Source organism: Macrobrachium nipponense, chromosome 3 (genome assembly GCF_015104395.2).
Source record: "Macrobrachium nipponense isolate FS-2020 chromosome 3, ASM1510439v2, whole genome shotgun sequence".
Lineage (NCBI taxonomy): Eukaryota > Metazoa > Arthropoda > Malacostraca > Decapoda > Palaemonidae > Macrobrachium > Macrobrachium nipponense.
The window spans coordinates 32,218,422-32,238,641 of record NC_087202.1 but is presented as its reverse complement, the minus strand read 5'-3'; the positions used below and the strand labels follow the sequence as shown (position 1 = coordinate 32,238,641).

At 37.0% G+C, this 20,220-nt stretch overlaps 1 long non-coding RNA gene across 1 annotated transcript in view; it reads left to right on the top strand.

The window, feature by feature from the left end:
• LOC135222184 (uncharacterized) overlaps positions 1-20,220 on the top strand; it is a 68,857-nt gene that overhangs the window by 29,678 nt on the left and 18,959 nt on the right. Inside the window, exon 3 of the long non-coding RNA XR_010316192.1 lies at positions 5,283-5,313. This is a non-coding gene — a long non-coding RNA (uncharacterized LOC135222184). The remainder of the gene's footprint in view (positions 1-5,282; positions 5,314-20,220) is intronic.

The window sequence follows — 20,220 nt, the reverse complement described above, 5'->3', positions numbered from 1 at the left end:
GTCAATGAATATGCTCTTATGCTTGCATTTATTTTCTCGGAATTAGTACATACAATTCTGTATCCATATATTCATGTATACATGAAAACTGGTATTAGACCTTCATCACTTTCACCCATAAAATCGATACTCTACCATCTCTTGCGGGAGTGGTCTATTAACATACTTATTTTTTCTTTACTCGCGATATTGAGACTTGAACCCTTGTCTGCAAGTGCGTGATAGTAAGAGAAGCTATTATGCAATTCATGTAGGGTTCGCTACAGAGCAACTCGTCAGGACAGTTGTTTTAAATGTTGCTGTTTCAGTGAGGCGCGTGCTGCAGCCAACACGGACCGACCTGGAAATATGATCAGTTACCTGAGATTTTCTTTCTAAGGTATAAACTTCAGAGGCCTACTGATGTATGGTGATATATAAATTCAGTAGTCTTTGATGTTCTTTGTTCTTTGGTGTTTTTAGGTATGCTACTCAGCTGTTCCCTTTGTGAGAAATCCCATTTGACTACAACGTAACCTAAGTCACTTAAACTTTGTTCTCCGTTTCTTGAACAATTATTATATTGTTATGGCAACGGAAAACGACAGCACATCTACTCGTGCTTTTATTCTATTCTGATACCACTATTAACAGAAAAAGTTGAAGGAAGATTATGTATCTTGGACCTACTTAGTATATTTGCGGCTTGAGAATGGAATTGGTAAAAATCTAAGCATTCAGACGTGTTTTTATACTTTGTAACTCCTCCTGACATTTAGCAGGGATTTATTAATAGTAACGTAGTGGGTCTAATGCCAATGATGGATTTGGTAGAGGGCAATGACATCTTCAGCTCTCTTCTTGAGTTTTGCGTCTACTTTATTATAGATCTTTTAACTGCATCCACAGCGCAGGAAATCACCGGATCTGGAAAATATCTGAAACATCTTGAAGGGTTAAAGGCAAGTTCAATATCTCCAACCTTTTTTCAGGTTGGTTTTGTTATTGTGGAGGGAAAGGAGAAGATTCCTAGCAGAACTGGTATATTTGTATAGGGTGATTTCGGAAGAGAGGGACGCCTTCTAAGACATACATTGATGAAGAAAATTTTCTTTCCGTTGATGTAAGAAGTGATCATTACCTTCCGAATAAATGGACCTCGTTTATCGTATGGGCTGTAACGTAACTTGTTCAAGAATAAAAAATGTAATAAGTCTTTGTTACTGTTATCTGATTACATCTCTGTTGTGTATTATGCAGTTATATCTACATACGTATGTATTTTGCTTTTATACATTATATATATACATACATACATACATACATACATAATATATATATATATATATATATATATATATATATATATATATATATATATATATAATGTATACATTTTTATGACAGAGAGAGATAGAGAGAGCGTACGAGTACTTGGTTGTAACCTACGTAATCTTGGGAACCGCCGCGGGCGACTTCTTAAAATAGCCGCGGGATGATGCTATCAACTGACTATGGAGCCCCATGTTGCGATCAGTAGGCACTGGTCCTCATCATGCCTTGTAGTACCATAACCTTTGGGTATGGGAGTCACGATGACTCGAGTTGATAAGGTGGTAGGAATATGGGTATCGCGGGGGTAGGTTTTAGCGAGAAAAGTTGTATGGAATGGAAAGTGTCCCTCGAGGAACGTTCTTTCAATGCTGAGTAGAAGTTAAGGATGCGCTATTCGAAGGAGAGAGAAAGGAGTAGAGGAATGAGGATGTCGGGCTGCGGGTCGCATATGGCGTATGGTTAAAGGATCAGGAGTTGCCCGGCCTTTGGGCGCATACGCTGGCCAGACGGAAAAACCCGAGAGCGTTGTGTAACCCATTGTTAAGGAATGGTAGTTGAGTATTCCAGACGGGTAGACACTGGCCAAGTCTGGAGTTGTTCGTCTGCAAAAGATGCCGCCTTCCCTAAATACGCTTGGTCGTTCCGCGTACGTTTACTTGACTGGCAATTTGTTATGACAAACGCGATTTTACCTCTTACGTATTGAACTTCACGAGTTCTCTTGGCGCAGAGGTGTGGAGTCGAACAAGACGTGATCCGACTTCCATCTTACTCGGGTCGCGTGCAAGGTTTTCCCCTGACGAAACATTACATTCCTAACTTAACGTGAAGTTGTCTTTCGTAATTAATACTCATAACGAGCACTATCATACTAACAAGAGTCAAATAAAAAGGACACAAATTAAACATGTTCATATATTCTCAGTTTTAAGTGAAAATAAAATAACTGAACAGAAATATAGCCTCTAAATTCAATACATCAAATAAATTAAAGCGTGTTAAAATCTACGACCAAATAGCCCTTTCTTTCACCAACAAAAAAATAAAAGAATATGCTATATTTTATTAGAAATAATTTTTCTGCACTATTTAACATGCACATAATTTATTTTTACATTTTCATTCTAATAAAGAAATCATAAATATCCAAACCTAGAATTCCTGTTTCTCTAACCCAACGCGAAACATCTTTTTCAGACCTTTTTAGGCTATCTTACTCCTCAACAAGAGCAACAACAAGCACAACAACAACAACAGTAACAACAACACCAAACTACGTTTTTATTAGTTTAAGGGTACTCGATTCGACTTTCGAGTCAAACAGAACATTAATCAAATAGAACTTTTAATTCTCTTACTTCAGCTTAAACAAATCACACATCTGATAAACCTTTTTAGATTGATCTTTCGTAGAGAGTGTCAGGAGGCAAGGCAGCGCTTTTGCCTTGCAACGATTTTTATTAACTGTCACTGGAAAAATCCAGAGAGAATTACTATTTTAAACGATGTCTATAACTGCCAGGATTTCATGTGTAACAGGCAGTTTTTGGTTTTCATTTCGTGCCGTAGATCTTCATTCTCATTAGACTAATTACTGTCCCCGCTTCACTGAAGCTTTCAGCTAAGAAACTATGAAAGTCTGTGTAAGAATACAGATGAAGAGATGACATTCGTCGGTGAGAGGCAAGGAACACGAAGAACTGATAATAATTCTAAAATTTATGGTGATGACAGGAGTCGGTGAGAATTTTGGAATATACAGAAATGAAAGTAATCATGATATTTATGTCTAAAATAATTTGTGAAAAACTCTGATTTATCTCATAACGCTGGTACATGTTTTGGCCAAAAGAAGAAAAAAGAAAAATAATACATAAATAAATAATGATAATAATTCTTGGGAAAATTAAAAATGAAAATGGTGCTTTAACTTATGTATTCTCAAGCATCGATGCGGAATATTGGTGAGTTCCATGAAGCCGAGATTTGGAGAGGGATGTTTTCGGAGCCGCCGTACACTGACCCCTCCTCCTGCGCTGCCTTTGGAATGTGTCCGGAATCACCTTGGAGGAAGGTGAGCATGGAGATAACGTGATTGATTTATTTGAAAAGAACTGGCATCTTAGTAGTGGAGGTCACCAACACTGGAGAGATTGTTTGTTGAGCTTCAGTGTCGATATGAAGTATCCATCTATACAAAGGTTAATGTGTATTCCGTCAAAAACTAGTGGCTCATTTTATCTATGTTTTATGCTTGATGTAACCTACTAAGTATTTTTAAGTTCACAGGAAATTTGGAATCTAACTTTTTTCTGGGATATTTCCTTTTCTGTGCGGAGAATTGAGCTAGTCAGCAGGATCTGCTAGTAATTTTCCTGATATTTGATTATCAGGTTGAGTGAATTGTTTCATGTCGTTGTATTGTCCTTGCAGTCGACATTGTTACCATTATTGTTTTATAGGGTTTGCTATTATCGTTTTTGTTGTCGAAGTCTCACATGAAAGTATAATCACTGGTGTATAGCTATGCATATAGTGTATGACTGCTACAGCCTTTCTTACTAGAAAAGAATACCATTTTTACGCGTCTTCAGCCAGATGATGAACCTCTTGGTATTTTAACAAAATTATTATACATGAATGACTTTAAGTGATTTCAACGTGAGGAAGCCATACAACGCGACGTAGTTAAGAGTTATGTTGCTGTGCATAACAATGCGACACGGGGAGTTAATTTTGTTCATTTTCTTCACATTTCAGACTTGGAGTGAATGTAATTGAGAGAAAATTGTGATATTTCTTGATTACAGTTTGTTGGCCTTGCTGTAATTATCCACTAGGTTATGCATTAATTTATTTGTCATTAAAAAAGACAGCTGTTGGTAAATTTATTTAGTGAATAGAATTTTATTATTATTCTTTCTGTGTGTTTGTTTGTATAATGCAGAGAGCATGGCACTTGAGCACCTGTAATTTTAACATCAGCACTATTACCGATTATTTTATAAATATATTTTCTTAAGGTTAATCATCTTGTTGGATATCACATCCTACATATCGTTCAAATCGCCGTTCACTAAATGCAAAGAATAATAACCCCAGGTGTGCATGAGGCCGGTAACTAATCAGTGACTAGAAACTCATCCTCTATAGGCAGCCACGCCCCAAATTGGTACTCCTAAACCGCACATAATATGTATCTTCGTCAAAGATATTGGGGACAAGGCTGGACAGCGGCTACAGGTTGCTTGTGTTGAGGGACGTGGCTATTTCATGTTTAAGATTTGTCATAGAGTAGCAATGTTTATTTTTTTATTTGTTTATTATTGTGCCTAATCCCAGTACAGGTGAGCTATGAGATTGAAGTAGCTCCATCAGTTTTGTGCACAACGACCATTATTGTATATCACGAAAATTATGTATGCATTTATCCCTAGGTGATTACTTTCTTTCATTTAATCTATTCTCATTTAGTTTTATAAACAAACAATCGTTGTTCACTTGGCTTCATGAATTTTGGTACACATCATGGCAAGCTAAGGAGACATTTGGAAACTCCATAGTTTTGTTACTTGATATTTTATTAATATACTTTGTCATTTGGGTAAACGAATTTTTTATCACTTGCTGGCCTGTTAATCAATTTTGTTTCCATATATATAATATATATAAATTATATAATATATATATATAATATATATAAAATAATATATATCATATAGATATATATATATATATATATAGATATATATATATATATATATATAAAATAAAATATATATATATATTATATTATATATATAATATATATTTTTTTTATATATATGTGTGTGTGTGTGTGTGTGTGTATGTGTGTGTGTGTCTGTGTGTTTGTGTTTGTTTGTGTGTGTATTGATATAATATATACGTGCGCTGGATGAATTTACCTACTACCACAGTTAATTGTTTCTTTGATTTTCTTTTTGCAGTGGCTGCTCCTGTGCATTCTGCGTTTCTCCTGTGAGTATTGACTGCTAGTTAGAAGTCTATTCCGTGTTATAGCTTGTTAATTTGCTTATCTAAAAAGACAACTGCAGTGTTATTTATCCCCATAAGAAACAATGGAGAGGTGAATTTCTCCCATAAGGCCTTCAGTAATTGTCTAAGTCAGCTTTGAATGATTTATACCCTTAGAAACGATGGAGACATCAATTTCCCCCTTATGATTAATGATTATTTATACAATCTTCTTTCCCTCTGACTTGAGAAGGCTTGCTCTCGAATTCTGTAAACTTTCTGATTACTTTTCGACAATTTGGTAACCTCAACTTTCTGGTATTGGTGAAAGTGTCGGTACTTATGAATATTGTTGCATACTAGTGAACCTTTCTTTTAATTTGTATGTTCCCAGTAACAACAAAAACCTTGTGAAATTCTTTCCAAAGAATTGAGTTGATCTTTCCAAATTTCAACTCATTCCAACCCATAGTTTTCAAATTATAAGCGTCCTCCTGTGTCCAATCGTTTAATGACATGTCTCGTCTGTTGTTTATTTACTGATTTATGCGTGTACCATATATTTCTTGGTTGTTTTCTCATATTTTGCATAGGCATTATTTCGTGAAAACTTCTTTAGCTACTATAGTTAACGGCCTCTTTAGCTGCCCATGGATATTTGTTGTTCCTGGACACAAGGATAAACTTTATCCAGTTGCAAAGTTTGAGCTAGAGAAGAGAATGGAATTTCCTTGTATTGTAGCTACCCTCTGATTACTTTTGAAGAACTTGTATCGCCCGGAAGCCTCCCATGATAATGCAGTCATCCACTGCCTTTGCGGTAGAGTTGAATCCAAAGCATAGATCTCTCCCCTTAAAAGAAAAGGTTCTGTTCTAGAACTTCTAAGTAAGCAGTAAAGGCTCCAACTCTGCTTGGTGGAAGCCAAGGTGATCCTTTTCTATAGCTGTCTTAATTTAACTAGCTGCTAAGAGAGATGGTTCCACCGAAAGGGGAACTGGATAGCCCAAGTTAACTTCAACACCATTGTCAAGTCATGCGCACCCAAGGTCTCAGTGTGTTGGTCGTTTGTTAGAAAGAGGGTCAGTGGCCATTATTCAGTCCTTGCGGAGTGGCCAATTGCATGCACGCCATGAGCAGTAATGATTAATGGAACCAAGCCATTTATGCTTAATGGACCATTGTTAATGGTAATACTTGTCATATTTCTTTTCTTATTTTTCACATAAAAGTAAAATGTTTACACTGCTTCTAAAGTGATAACTGTATGGCTCAGTTGGTTATAGTAACTTAATTTTATTTTAACCTGAAAAATATTTTCAATTTTGCCCCGTTTGAATGCAAGGGTAATGTCAATGTCAACGACTTCGAATGGAACGTTCGGACTTGATATAAATTGTGAATGAAGTTCTTCAAGGGTTTCTCTTGGGGCTTTAAGATTCCAAAGGGGATAGTATTAAAATAATAGGAAAAATGAACGTTTAGTCCTATCACGTACAATACCCTTATTCTAAATTTAGATGAACATTAATAGTTCGTAATATAAAAACTGATATGATGTTTTATGTATCGTAAATAACGATGACGGGATTCTCTTCTAGGTGTTATCTGTGGTGAATGACCCTTATAGGATTTGTTCACTTGGGGGCATCCATTTCATTTATTTTGGGAATATCGCCGGAGATTTTCATAACTTCTCAGCCATTGATTTTCCCTTATCATAAACTGTAGTGAGCATACTCTACAATAAACGCCAAGGCTTTTTTGGTCATTTCTTGAAGTCTGAGATTCTTTCCTTTTCGCTGTCAATCTCGGTCATTCAGGGGTTTCTTAAAAGTATGCTGAAGGACAATAACTTGTTAGCATTAAAGTGCTTTTACTTATTTACTTGTACAAATTTTCTTGTATTTGCATTCTGATTAGTTTTACCTTGCTTGTGTAGACATTTGTTACATCAGCTCACTATTTTAACTGACAATATGCATCACACTGATATGATATGAAAATGGATGCTCTTTGGCCTAGATGCATTTTTTCCCCTTTGCATATCCTACTTTTGTTTCCTTTGGCTCTTCTCAGTCCTCACTAGAATAAGTGACCCATCTTTGAACCCGCTACAAGGTTTTGGATTCACCAAGTAAAGCCTTGTTTATGACCGAAAGGTCGATAGTGCGGTTAATTATCTGCAGTTTGTGGTTATAGAGAACCTCGAGTTTGGTTAAATTTGGTTTTGTAACTTGGTTGTATCGTATAGTGACGAAAATCGTTCAGATTTGTTTGTTGGGGAAGAGGATTAAAATCAAATTATTATTATTATTATTATTATTATTATTATTATTATTATTATTATTATTATTATTATTATTACGGGCTTGTTATTATTACGCGCGTAGCGCTGCTGTCTCCCCTACCCTTCCGATCCCCTACCTATTTCCCCCCCTCCCGGGGAGGACAAACAGGTTTGCAAGAAGGTGGTGGATGTCTCCCATACCCTCCCGTTCCCCTACCTACCCTGCCCCCATCCCCAACCCCCACCTGGGGTCGACAAACCAGTTTGGTGGGGGTGGGTGATTGTGTCATGTCTCCCTTACTGTAACCCATGGAAGGACAAACATGATCCACTTGGATTTCATTATTATTATATATTATCATTATTGGGGACCAAGCCACAGTTATGCTGCTGTTCATGTATATATATATATATATATATATATATATATATATATATATATATATATTTATATTTAAACAATATTTACAGCGAACTTTCGAGAAATCTACATAGATTCTCGAAAAATCTCTGTAGAAAATTTTTGAAAATATTTGTATAGTTACATATCTGTGGATTTGTTTCTCCATATTAAGACTCATGCTATTGTAATTATTACTATTTATAAAGACTTAAAATTTGGATCATCACGTTGCAGCTTTGAAGAACCAACGTTTGTTAAAGATATCGTGTAAATTATTCAGAATATTGATTCTTTTATCCAAATCAAGCAAATGATAATTAAAAACCATATGACTTTTTTACATTTTCTCACAGAGAGAGAGAGAGAGAGAGAGAGAGAGAGAGAGAGAGAGAGAGAGAGAGAGAGAGAGGGTAGGGGGATCGGGGTCTCGGGTGTCAATAAGATATCAAAGGAGAGCCGAAATGCCTTGGGACAACTTCTAAATTACATTTTTCCACAAGATGGTAAGCCGTGTTACTTTCTCCTTGGTACGTCCTAAGCAAGGCCAATACTATATTGGCCTTGGTCCTAAGAAATCATCACAGCATGGCATTTCTCGATACAGAACTGTCGATCTCGCACTGCATAGAACTGCCCCACAACAGAGAAATTGGGATAATGTCAAACATTAACAGCAGTCATTCAGTCAGTGAAGTAATATGAGTTTGCTCAGGACTCCCAGAGACCAGAGCTTAAGAAATCCTGGATATCGCAGTTATCACATTTTTCATAAGTTACGATTTTTAGGTGTCTGGTACTAAGTCGATTGTATTTTTTATAGATTGCCATTCAGCTTAATAGTAATATATATGAATTCTTTATGCGTTAATGCGTTAGAGCTTATTTTTGGCTACCCCGCTCAAGGAGAGAGAGAGAGAGAGAGAGAGAGAGAAGAGAGAGAGAGAGAGAGAGAGCCTGTCCTCCATGTCATTCCCAAGGTGCGTAGACCTTCTATGAAAGGTCTTGTGGGACTGAAATTCCAAGAAACTCAAGCCACAGGATAGCGACATTCCAGGTAAAAACCAGAGACTAGAGACGGTTATCATAGCTGCTAATTGACTACTGACACTGCAGTGCGTTGATCTTTTTGAAATTTTCAAAAGGGTTTTTATGGCATTGCGTTGGTTCATTCACATTTTTACTAGAATATTTAGAAGGTTTTTTATTTGTTGATATTTGTGTTTTTGTCTCTATTATGTGCTGTAAAGACACTTTCATTTTTCGCTTTATCACACTGTATCCTTATGTAGTTATCTTCTCTTATGAACGCTGACGGCGATTGAATCCACTCATTCCAAAGATATGCCCTTGGCAAATATACTAGATATCATTCTCGTAAAACCAATTAGCCGTTTGGTTTTTAGAACTAAAGTAAAGTAGGAAAATTGTTTGTAGATTATAACGGTGTAAACGGGCTTAGTAGTGTGCAATCTTAGGCACGCCATTCATTCTCATATTCCTATCGAAATAGTAAGCGCCTCAGTGGCGTGATCGGTAAGGTCTTGGCGTGCCACCTTGGTGGCCGCGAGTTCGATTCTCGGGCATTCCACTGAGGGGTTAGAGATGCGTATTTCTGGTAATAGAAGTGCACTTTCGACGTTGTTCGGAAGTCACGTAAAGCCGTTGGTCCCATTTCTGAATAACCACAGGGTTCCATGCAACGTCAAAACACCATACAAACCTATCGAAATAGTTTGCAAAGGTACGTTCATTACCTACCATTTTATGGTCCTGTTCACTCCATAGAATTTAGGCAACTTGATTGCTAAATGTTCATGATATAGGGTTGCATTGATATTGATAATAGGCAACGTATGCTTCCATGCGGTGAAAAGGACGGGAAAACGGTTGATATGGGACAAGGTGTCTGGCGGGTGTTACGATGCCGACTAGGAAAAGTAGATCAACCTTTTTAAGCTCAGTGGAACAATGTTTAAAGTCGTATAGTACCCATAAAAGAGGACAATTTGCTCTAGACCGAAAAGGAACTAGAGACCATGTCAGTAATTAGACAAAAAGTCTTTGACACGGTCCATAGTGTGGAGAACGAGACAAAGGCCATTCACTCCAAATTTGAGAGCATTATTCCTAGAAACAAGACTTAACTTGAAGCGTTATTAGTTATGGTAAAACCAATCATAGCAAATGTTCCAGGTTTTTGAAAGTTAATTTCATCATTTATTCGAGACAATTTTGAAATGGTCTAAAGAACCTAAATGCGTATGGACATGAGATGTTGAGCTATAGTATGATACAGAATAATAATAATAAAAAAAAAGGAATAGGAAAACATACTGAGAAAGGGTGGAAAATGGACTGGATGCTCTTAAGAAGTCAATGTTATATGATGCCTGTAGATCACAAACGCCATGAACTGAACAGGAGATGAAAGATAAGGAGAGAGGGTTGGTGCAAAGTCAGAGTAGTGAATAAAAGATAAAAGTGGAGATTCGGCAGCAAAGAGAAGCGTTCATAATTAGATCAAATATTGCCACAAACAATAAAGCGGAAATTCTGGGTATCATATACATGGATACGGTGAGTTTAGTTACTTGAGAAAGGGCCCTAAGTTTGTAGCTGGTATACACCCCCAAATCATCATGTAGGTTTGTGAGATTTGAACCTTATTCCTGTGGAGGCTGTTGGTAAGAGTCATTGGAAATCTAAGTACTGAGAGCTTCTGCGAGAATCTGTAAATTTGAGAGTGGCTGGTCACTGATGAAAGAGGTCTCGGCCATCGTTTATAATTCTGAAGTTAGGGGAAGAAAACTGACTTAAGTCAAGGTATATGAACTATGAAAAGAGACTGTGAGTGACATGGGTTGGCTGTGCCTGACTATGCACAGATTTTGGCCACAGAAAATGAAGTTGAAGAGACTAATGTAAGTGTTTTTATTGGAAAGTGGTTGACGTAAGAATGGAAAGGCTGAATTTTTGTGTACGTTAACAAGAGGTAGGTAATACAGTTTAAATAAAGTTTGTGGAGAATGTAAAAGTTGAAATGCAGAGTCGGTGAACATAAATGCAATGAAAAAGGTGGGATCTTGCACACTTTTTCCAGGTTTGATGCTTCGTATGAACAACTGACAATGAGGAAAATGTGAGCGCATAGACTTAACGGTGGATCGGAGTGTGCTGACGTCAAGTTTCAGAATGAAAACTTAATCTTTGAAATACATTACTGTGTGTGTGTGGAAAGAGGAAATCTTTGTGTGAGAAAAAGGTAAGTAAGTGTCTATGCAGCATTGCGCTAAAAGTATGTATGGACTGCAGATGGGTAAATAATGCAGTCAAGAAGCAGTCAGTGATTCGCTGATTTTCTGATTAACGGCTTCGTCCACGTTGTGTGAATTACGGAATAAATACGACAGAAGTTTCTGTGTTGACATTTGTTAAATCACTTAATTCCATACGAGACGGTTGTCTGTCAGAATAAAAGTGATATTGTTGTAGTCAGTTCGAGGAGGTGGGATGGGAGTACTAATTGCACCGTGTTCCAAAAACGCAGGTCATGAAGTCAATGTTAAAGAGCCCCATGTGAATGGGAACTTTCCCAGCTGTCATGGAAACCTTTCTTATTTTAAGACTGGCGGCAGTCATAATTATTTTTGAAGGAGGCGTCGCAATAAAACAAAAGATTCTTGGATGGGAACGAAAAAAATGCTAGATTATGCAATTGTTTGAGAAAGGGGAAGGGGGAAGATTTATTTGAAGTCTCTAAATGGTAGGAGTATTGACATCATTGTTTAGTAAAAGGCAGATGTCATCAGCAGACTACCATGGACATCACAACAATGATCATCTATAGATGATCATTAGTATGTTTTAAAAAGTTCATCTAGAAAGATTCAATAGTATACAGAGAAAATGAAGAGAGGAGATAAATTTACAACCAATTGTCGATTATGTAAGGTTTAATTAAGGCTTATGGGCAACAATTGCTTCATTAAGACAAGGAGTAGACATAATAACTGAATAGATTATAATGAAATGAAAGACTTGGTTATGAATGAAAGGTCTTTGTGAAAGACGGTTGCGAGGCAGACTGACAGAGGAAGCATGAGGAAGTAAACTGGAAAGTGAGAGGAAAGCCTTAAGGCTGATGACTGGTGTGGAGGCATTTCTGCAAGAAGTGCACAAAGAAGAGTTGAGACACCTTGGTTTTTAAAGACAAAGGCAGCGATTATAGGATCAGATATGCTCAGGAAATTCTGCATCTGACTACTGGTGGAATGAATAAATGGTTTTGTGGTGGCTGGGAAATTTAGGAATAAATGAGTACAGAAAAACTAATATAAAGGCTAAAGAAGAAAAGATATATAATAAAGAATGGTGGATGTCCTTATGAAGTATTCCATTGGGTGAAACCTGAGTTTGATTTGAAAACGGTAGGCAACGTATTGTAAATAGAGGTATGGTCCTCAAAGAAATACAACGGAAGAATGGTAAACAGAAAATCATTAACGACGATTATCGAGAATTGTACGTGCTTTTTATAACTATAACACATCAGTCATCATTATAGAGATTAGGAACAAAGAAAAAGCCCTGGGTATGTGCGTACATCTGCAACAGAATGTGAGGAATTAATCCAGGTTTACTCATCTGGATCAGATTCCATCTCAGATTTTCCCGCCAACACAGGCAGCCACCGACGTCAGATATTCGAGTTCATTCAGCTTCATTTGCATTAGCATTTAATGAGAACTTGGAGCTCTCTCTCTCTCTCTCTCTCTCTCTCTCACGCAAGAAATAAATCACGCTCATATTTACTGGGTCCCATCACCACCTTGAATCATTATCGCGTTCCAAGTTTGTTGCCATCGAAGATTGATTTCGCCACCCCAACTGTCAATTGTGGGCTTCTTGAGACCTCTCCCTTCGCCCCTCACGGCATTTATAAATGTTTCGTCATTTGAAGGAGGTTTATGTTTTAATAGCCAGCATTCATCTGAATTGCCCGACAGAATGGTTGTGGTGAAAATTGTCACAAATGTGAAATGTACGTGAGTAATTATTGTTATTAATTTAAAAAACGAGGAGTTTACTGTACATTATTGCTTGTATGCGTAGAAGGCAGTTTTTTGTATGTAGAAACGTACTCTCTTCTTATATATATATATATATATATATATATATATATATATATATATATATATATATGTATATGTAGTATAATTATATATATAATTCTATTTATAGACTTATATACATATATATCATTATAATATATATTTATAATAATATATAACATATATTTTTTTAAAAAAAATACATATATATATATATATATCTATATTATTATATTATATAATTATAATTCAACTATTTTGTATTCTTCAACCTTTAGAGTGAGACTCCATAGCGTGTTAACCTTCCTGTTGCCTTCTTTCTCCATCTTACTATATATATATATATATATATATATATATATATATATATATATATATATATATATCATTCATACACAAATATGGAGAAAGAAAGAAACAGAACGGTTAATACCTTGTTGAGTCTCACTTTTAAGGTTAGAAAAAAGAATATAGTATGTGTGTCTGTGTGTATATGTGTGTATGTGCATTTAATGGGGAGAAGAACGCTGTAATGAATTAAACGTTCTATGTAATTCAGCACTGAAGTCATACGCGTCAATTGACAAGCAGAGAGAGAGAGAGAGAGGGAGTTCCTAAGTACGCAGGCGCTACGAGAATTCCGCGTATTAGCACGAGAAAAAGGGGAAGAAATATAGGTAGTTATTAACCTTTTTCCTAGTCAGAGCCACGCCGGGATGTCATAAGCGTGAGTTACTGAGTTCAAAAGAAAAATGTCATGGGTTGCATCATGAAAACAGGAGGAAGTATAATTGGTGGTTTCCTTGTGGTTTCTATGGGCCTTGGAAGCTTTCACGGCTGTAAAGTTCAAGAGAAAGTATAACGATATTTCTTATTTAGGACGTTCTCCCGATAGTCTCAGGTCGGCTCCCATTTTTATAATCGAACTTGGAGCAGTCGAAAACAGAATGTTCACTAAGTTGAGAAAAGAAATATGTATGTTTCAAATAAGAATACTGCCAAGGAAGGTAACAGACCGACATCGCCTTTCATGTTTGCAGTTCGGTGGAAAAGAATATTCTCGTAATTTCATCATACGTTGCACTCGTTAACATTTCGAAAACTAATTGCAGGCATTCCTTTCTCGGGTGATGTTGAGAGAATGGGACTACGTTCATTTATCATATTCCTCGCTTTATTCTTAGCTTCTTGCTGCAGGTTTGTGGTAATCTCTCTCTCTCTCTCTCTCTCTCTCCTGGGGGCGGGGTGGGGATGGTGGTTCTTTACGGCGTCCCTTCGGCCTATAGCTGTATCCCCTTTCACTCCTTTTTCTGCACCTCTGTTCATATTCTTACTTTCTATGTAACAATGAATGATATTTCATAGGGCAACTGTGAGGTTTCCCTCCTGTTACACCTTTATTTAAGCCTCTTGCTCCCAATTTTCCTCTCAGCGCTGAATGGCATCATAGTTCCCAGCGCTTGTCCGTCGGCCTAAATTGTAAATATTCTCTCTCTCTCTCTCTCTCTCTCTCTCTCTCTCTCTTCTCCTAGGTTCATTTTAGAGTGCTCTCATTCTCAAATCAACCTCAGGCGAAGAGTGTCCAGTAAATTTTTCCCCTCTGTGGCGTATCATGAATTGAAAGGACTCTTAAAAAGGCATAAACCGCGCTATGCACACGAAGAGCCACACAGTCACAGCCACATCAAATAAGCGCGACCTCAAAACCTCTGTAATTAACGAAAAGAAACACTGGCTAAATAATGACTGTGGAAATTTCAAGTTCTTGTTGGGGCTTCTGAAGTTATTCAGTTGGTGATAAAAACTGAATGAGCGTTTGGTCTTGACACCAATAAATTATTGTTGAAGAGGAAAGGAAGATTGCCTCCTTCTGCATGGGAATTGTGAAGCATTCTTGCTAAGTAATGGTGGGTTTTAAACGTGCTGAGTGAAGGATGCACAACCAGCGACTTGGATATGTGTGCCAGACAGACTGGACGAAAACGAAAGTGAACCATTTTACTGAAGACAACCAACTGCTGTTCTTTTACGGAACTTTTCACAACTCTCATTGTTTAAGAAAACATAAATACACATGTACGCGCGCACACTTGAATAGGCTATTATGTGATTCGACGGGAATACAAACCTATGCAAGGTGCGCTTAACTCCACTGATGTAGGAAAAATATAAATTACTGTTAGAATTTATCATTTAATATAATATTATATTATATATATATTATATATATATATATATATTATATTTATGTATATATATAATGTGTTGTGTTGTATAAGATTGGGAAAAGACAAAAGTCTACGAATGTTTAATTTCTTGTTTTACTTGTCTAAGTAATGTATTTTTCGACCATTGGACTATCTTGAATTGAGCTGCCGTTTTAAAGTTTCACCTTTCTTGGAGGGCATCATCCATCAGTCTTTTGGTCTTCGGTGATGCTATTTTAGATTTAAGCACAATTACCGGTAAGCCGAAGTTGCATGTTGCATGTAAAATAGGCAACGATGAATTTCTGTTAGCAGGTTAACAAACTGGTGTTCATTGAATCACTCTGCATCTGGTTGGGATTTAGCTTACATATTAATATATATATATATATATCTATATATATATATATATATATTTATATATATATATATATATATATATATGTGTGTGTGTGTGTGTGTGTGTGTGCGTGTGTGTGTGTGTGTGTGTGTGTGTGCAGTCAATATGCTATGTCTTCTAATATCAAGGGACTTCAAAGAAAACCAAAAGTAGTGCCTATTTTTTGCTTTCCAGGTCGCACAGCGCTATTCACATTTTTCAAACTTCCTGAATACTACATTAACTCTTCTTCCACATCAATCAACCAACCAACACTTTCTCCTCCCCCTCGTCCTCCTCCTCCTCCAAAGCTTCTGCATCTCATACATACTTTTCCCGTTTCTGCCATCGTTTATTTTCTCCACGTAAACAAACTTCATCAAAACAGTAAGGAACTGGTTATCACAATTAGATTTGTTTCTGGTGAAAAGTGACCAGTAGATATTATATTACATATATACCACTGTATTTGATCCCATCGGCCCTTTTAGCTCCCCATGTACTGCATAACTAATACATCTTGACAGGTTTACATTATTCATTCCTTTCATTGGCATTCGGCATTCACATTTCACATCCTGGCTTCAGCTCTTTACTCGCAAACTAGCTGTCAATGGGCACCAGCGCTTGTTGGCGTCAAGCTAAAACGGCGTGGAACTGTGACCCTCACCCTTTCAGTTTCCTACAAATCTCTACTTGCAGGAAACTGAAAGGCTGTTCTGTTTTGTTGCTACCCCCTTCAGAGCGAGGAGGAGCAAGGAGTGTTGTGCTAAAAGAATCCCACAGGCGCGCGCGCACAGACACACACTTATACCCGCACACATGCACATATGTATACTCTATAAATAAAATTATATATTCATATACATATATATTTATATATGAGTTGTATGTAGTGAGGTAATTGTAAATTGAAGGTTACGGTCAATCATAGAGGTCGAAGGTCAAATAGGAAAATCCATTGCTGAGGCTGATGATTATTACACAAGCATTTTTTGTATTGAAATAGCAACAATATTGAACTTTCACTATCAAAATCTCAGTATAAGAATACCTGTGAATAACACAGTCACGTGCCGAAGATTTAAACAGAGAGAGAGAGAGAGAGAGAGAGAGAGATTCAACGAAAACGAATAGACGATCCCCAGAGAACAGAGCACCTGGTCGTGTGATATTCAAACAGATGCTGATAATATGCCCCTTTCTTTTCCTGGTTTTTTCGTCATTTTGTATTTACAGTGTTGATAGAATGATTACACCTTTCTATAGTCCCGAATTTTTAATTAGTTTCGTTTCTACAATACAGTCATCTAATTCTTCTAGGCAAATATTCATAAGCACTCAGGCTCCAAAGTGAGAATTTATTTTCTACATGTTAACCTGCCCTAAATTTTCATTGGCAGTTGATCACCAACGAGTATGCTTGAGAAATTCTGCAATAACTTTGTAAGTGTGCAGTATAAAGGATAAAGCGTCACACACTCCCTACCGGTGTGGATGCAGCGAATCTTTCCGTCTTGTTGTACACATTCACTAACACTTAATTTGCTTCAAGAGTATTCATGAGAATCATGAAGAGGTCGTTTTCAACCTTGCCGCATTTGTGAGAAAGTTGTAGAAGAGGTGTTCGTCACGTCAAGAGGAAAGAGGATATTTTATGCAATGGAACATGGTGTTTGAATCGGCGTTAGATTAACGATAGGCATGAGATTTGTAACTTATGGCATGAACGAATCAATAGAGGAGAAATCTCTTACATGCTCAACAGTTGAGCATAATTAATAAATAAATGATATAATTCTTAATTGCTGAAAGCATGACGAATCTGTAGGATTAGTATCAGTAATAGAGATTTCAAAGAAAAGTTATAGTAAGCGTAGGAAGGAAGCAGGGCAGGAAGTCGAGTCACTGATTTTGTTTGGTAACGTGATTTTGAAAGTGAATTGGAGGAAAGGGCCAATAAAAAAATCTTCAAAAAGAAGTCCAAGAAAGGTTATATTCCGAAGGGTTTGAGGTAACAGAGGTAAGAGGAAAAGGAAGAAACGACATTCAGATACTTTCACACACATACTCATACATACATATATATATACATGCGCATATACTTACACACATGTACAGACATGTGTGTGTGTATAGTGCATGTGCTTATAATGTGTGTGCATGCTTTTCTCACCCACACACTTGCACACATACTACATTAGTGAAGTGCACATTTGCTCGTTCATTTACGCGTACAAATATGCGGGGACGGATAAAAGCGAAAAACAAAATGAAATCTAACCTTTTTATATTCTTTAATCAATGACCCTCTTTCACCGGCCAACTCAAACCAACTGTTATGTAGTATTACTTGAGAACTGGTGCGTCTTCTTTCCGAACACACGCGTTGAACGAACTCGGGCGCACCACACTTATTATTTTCCGAGAGAGAGACTCAAAAACACTGAAGTTTCGTCGAAGTCGTTCGTGTTGTTTATAAAGAGGATGAGGGGCGGAGCTTCGACACATGTTGCTCGTCTTTCTCTTTTCTGCGTTTAGCCTCTAAAAGGTTTAGCAGCCTTCGGGGTTAAACGGGGATGGCATTTTCGTGTATGGTGGCACCTTGCGGTCGTCATTATGCTCCTTATCAATTTCTGAAATTTCACATTTATTGACATTTCATTCCACCCGAATGGAGGGTTCTTTTTATATTAACAAAGCCTAGAGACCAGAGAATAGAGTAAAAGATCGAGTTGAACAGTAAAACCCCAAAAGCAATACAAGTTTGGCAGGGACTGCCAAGTAATATTTTGATTATTAATCATTTTTAACATTTAGAGAAATGAATTTTAAAAAATTTAGTTCTTAAGGTTTTGGCTGAAAAGGGGCACCCGGCATCAGTTGCTGTGCTGTCATTTTAACAGAATTACGGAAATAGGAAGACTACAGAATTTGAAATTCTCAAAAGCCAGAAGTGTAACCATCAGTATGGCCGATGTATGGCCGATCAGTATTGCCGCAGTTGCCTCAAATAATATTAACCTTATTTAAAAAAATCAGGTTTCGAATATGAAATAGGAGCCAATTATTTTTTTATTTCGGACATTTCTGTGCATTCCGTTTTCATAAATAACTTTTAAGACTACTGTGGGTCCCTCACGAAATTCCACAGAATGTTTTCAAACTCGTAATTGGAACGGCTTTGCCTTGAGAGGGACTCTCCGCAGCTTAAAATGGTTGTATTTTCTACATGAATTCATCAAGTACGACTCGTTCGGCGCAATTACAGCCATACATTATGGTTACAGCCGATTTTGTTGATTTTCGCGCACAAATGGCAAAATTTTTTCTTCAATCAGCTCTCAAGATTCTCATGTTATGGCGCTCGAATGCCGTAATTTCAGAGCACCGCAAACTAACGTAACTTCGAAGGGACCACATGAAATATATGGCGGAATGATTTTGCATTAAGGGAGCGTAATCTCCGGATTTTTATCTGGTCTTGTATTTTACCTGTATACATCAGACTCCTTAACCACAGAACTAACTGCCCGCGCAACCACAACACGCGAACTTTATCTGATATACTCTGAAGTATGTGGTCACCATCTCTTATATCAAATTAAATTGGCATGTTACTGCTTTTAATTACATATACTTAAAGCACACATACACACACACACACACACACACACACACACACCACAACACACATATATATATATATATATATATTATAATATATATATATATATATATAATATGTGTGTGTGTGGTGTGTGTGTGTGTTGTGTGTGTTTGTGTGTTTGTTTTTTTGGAATATATATATATATATATATATATATATATATATATATATATATATATGTGTGTGTGTGTGTGTGTGTGTGTGTATGTATGCATGTATCTATGTATGCATGCCCTCATGCAATAAGTACCATTAATAATGATATAATTACTAGCATTTTATCTGGCTTGTATATGGAATTTTTTAAAATGATCCAATGTAGTTTAAAATACCCGTTAGATGCTTTGCCTTGACAAGGAAATCGTATTCCTGCAAAATCAGCAGAGTGAAAATCATAGCCGTATGATTACTATAAAGAAAATTGAAAGCTGAATTCCCAAAGGTCAGAGACAGAATTGTTTTGGGTTCTGCATTAAATTATTCCCAACCTTTTTAAGGGAACATTTATAAGATGACCAGAGAGTTACAGCAGGAGGCCTATAGAAGTAGGAATATGCTAATATTTGGTGGACGTTGAACCCACCGCAGGCTGTCCCCCTCACCATTTTGAAGGGACTTTTACGGCACTGACACTCCATTTAACACATCATCACCAGTGAAAAATGAAGTGAGTGTTGTAATGACCCACTTGAGTTTCAAACCGTTTTACCTGAAGTCTGTAGTACAGTGCTGTATTTGCTAGCAAGAGCAAGGCTTCTTCAAACTAAGTGGTGACATCAGTGTCGATGGAATAACCCTCCGGACGACCACAGAGTCCATGATTTGAAGCCTCAGTGGACGCCCGATACAGGA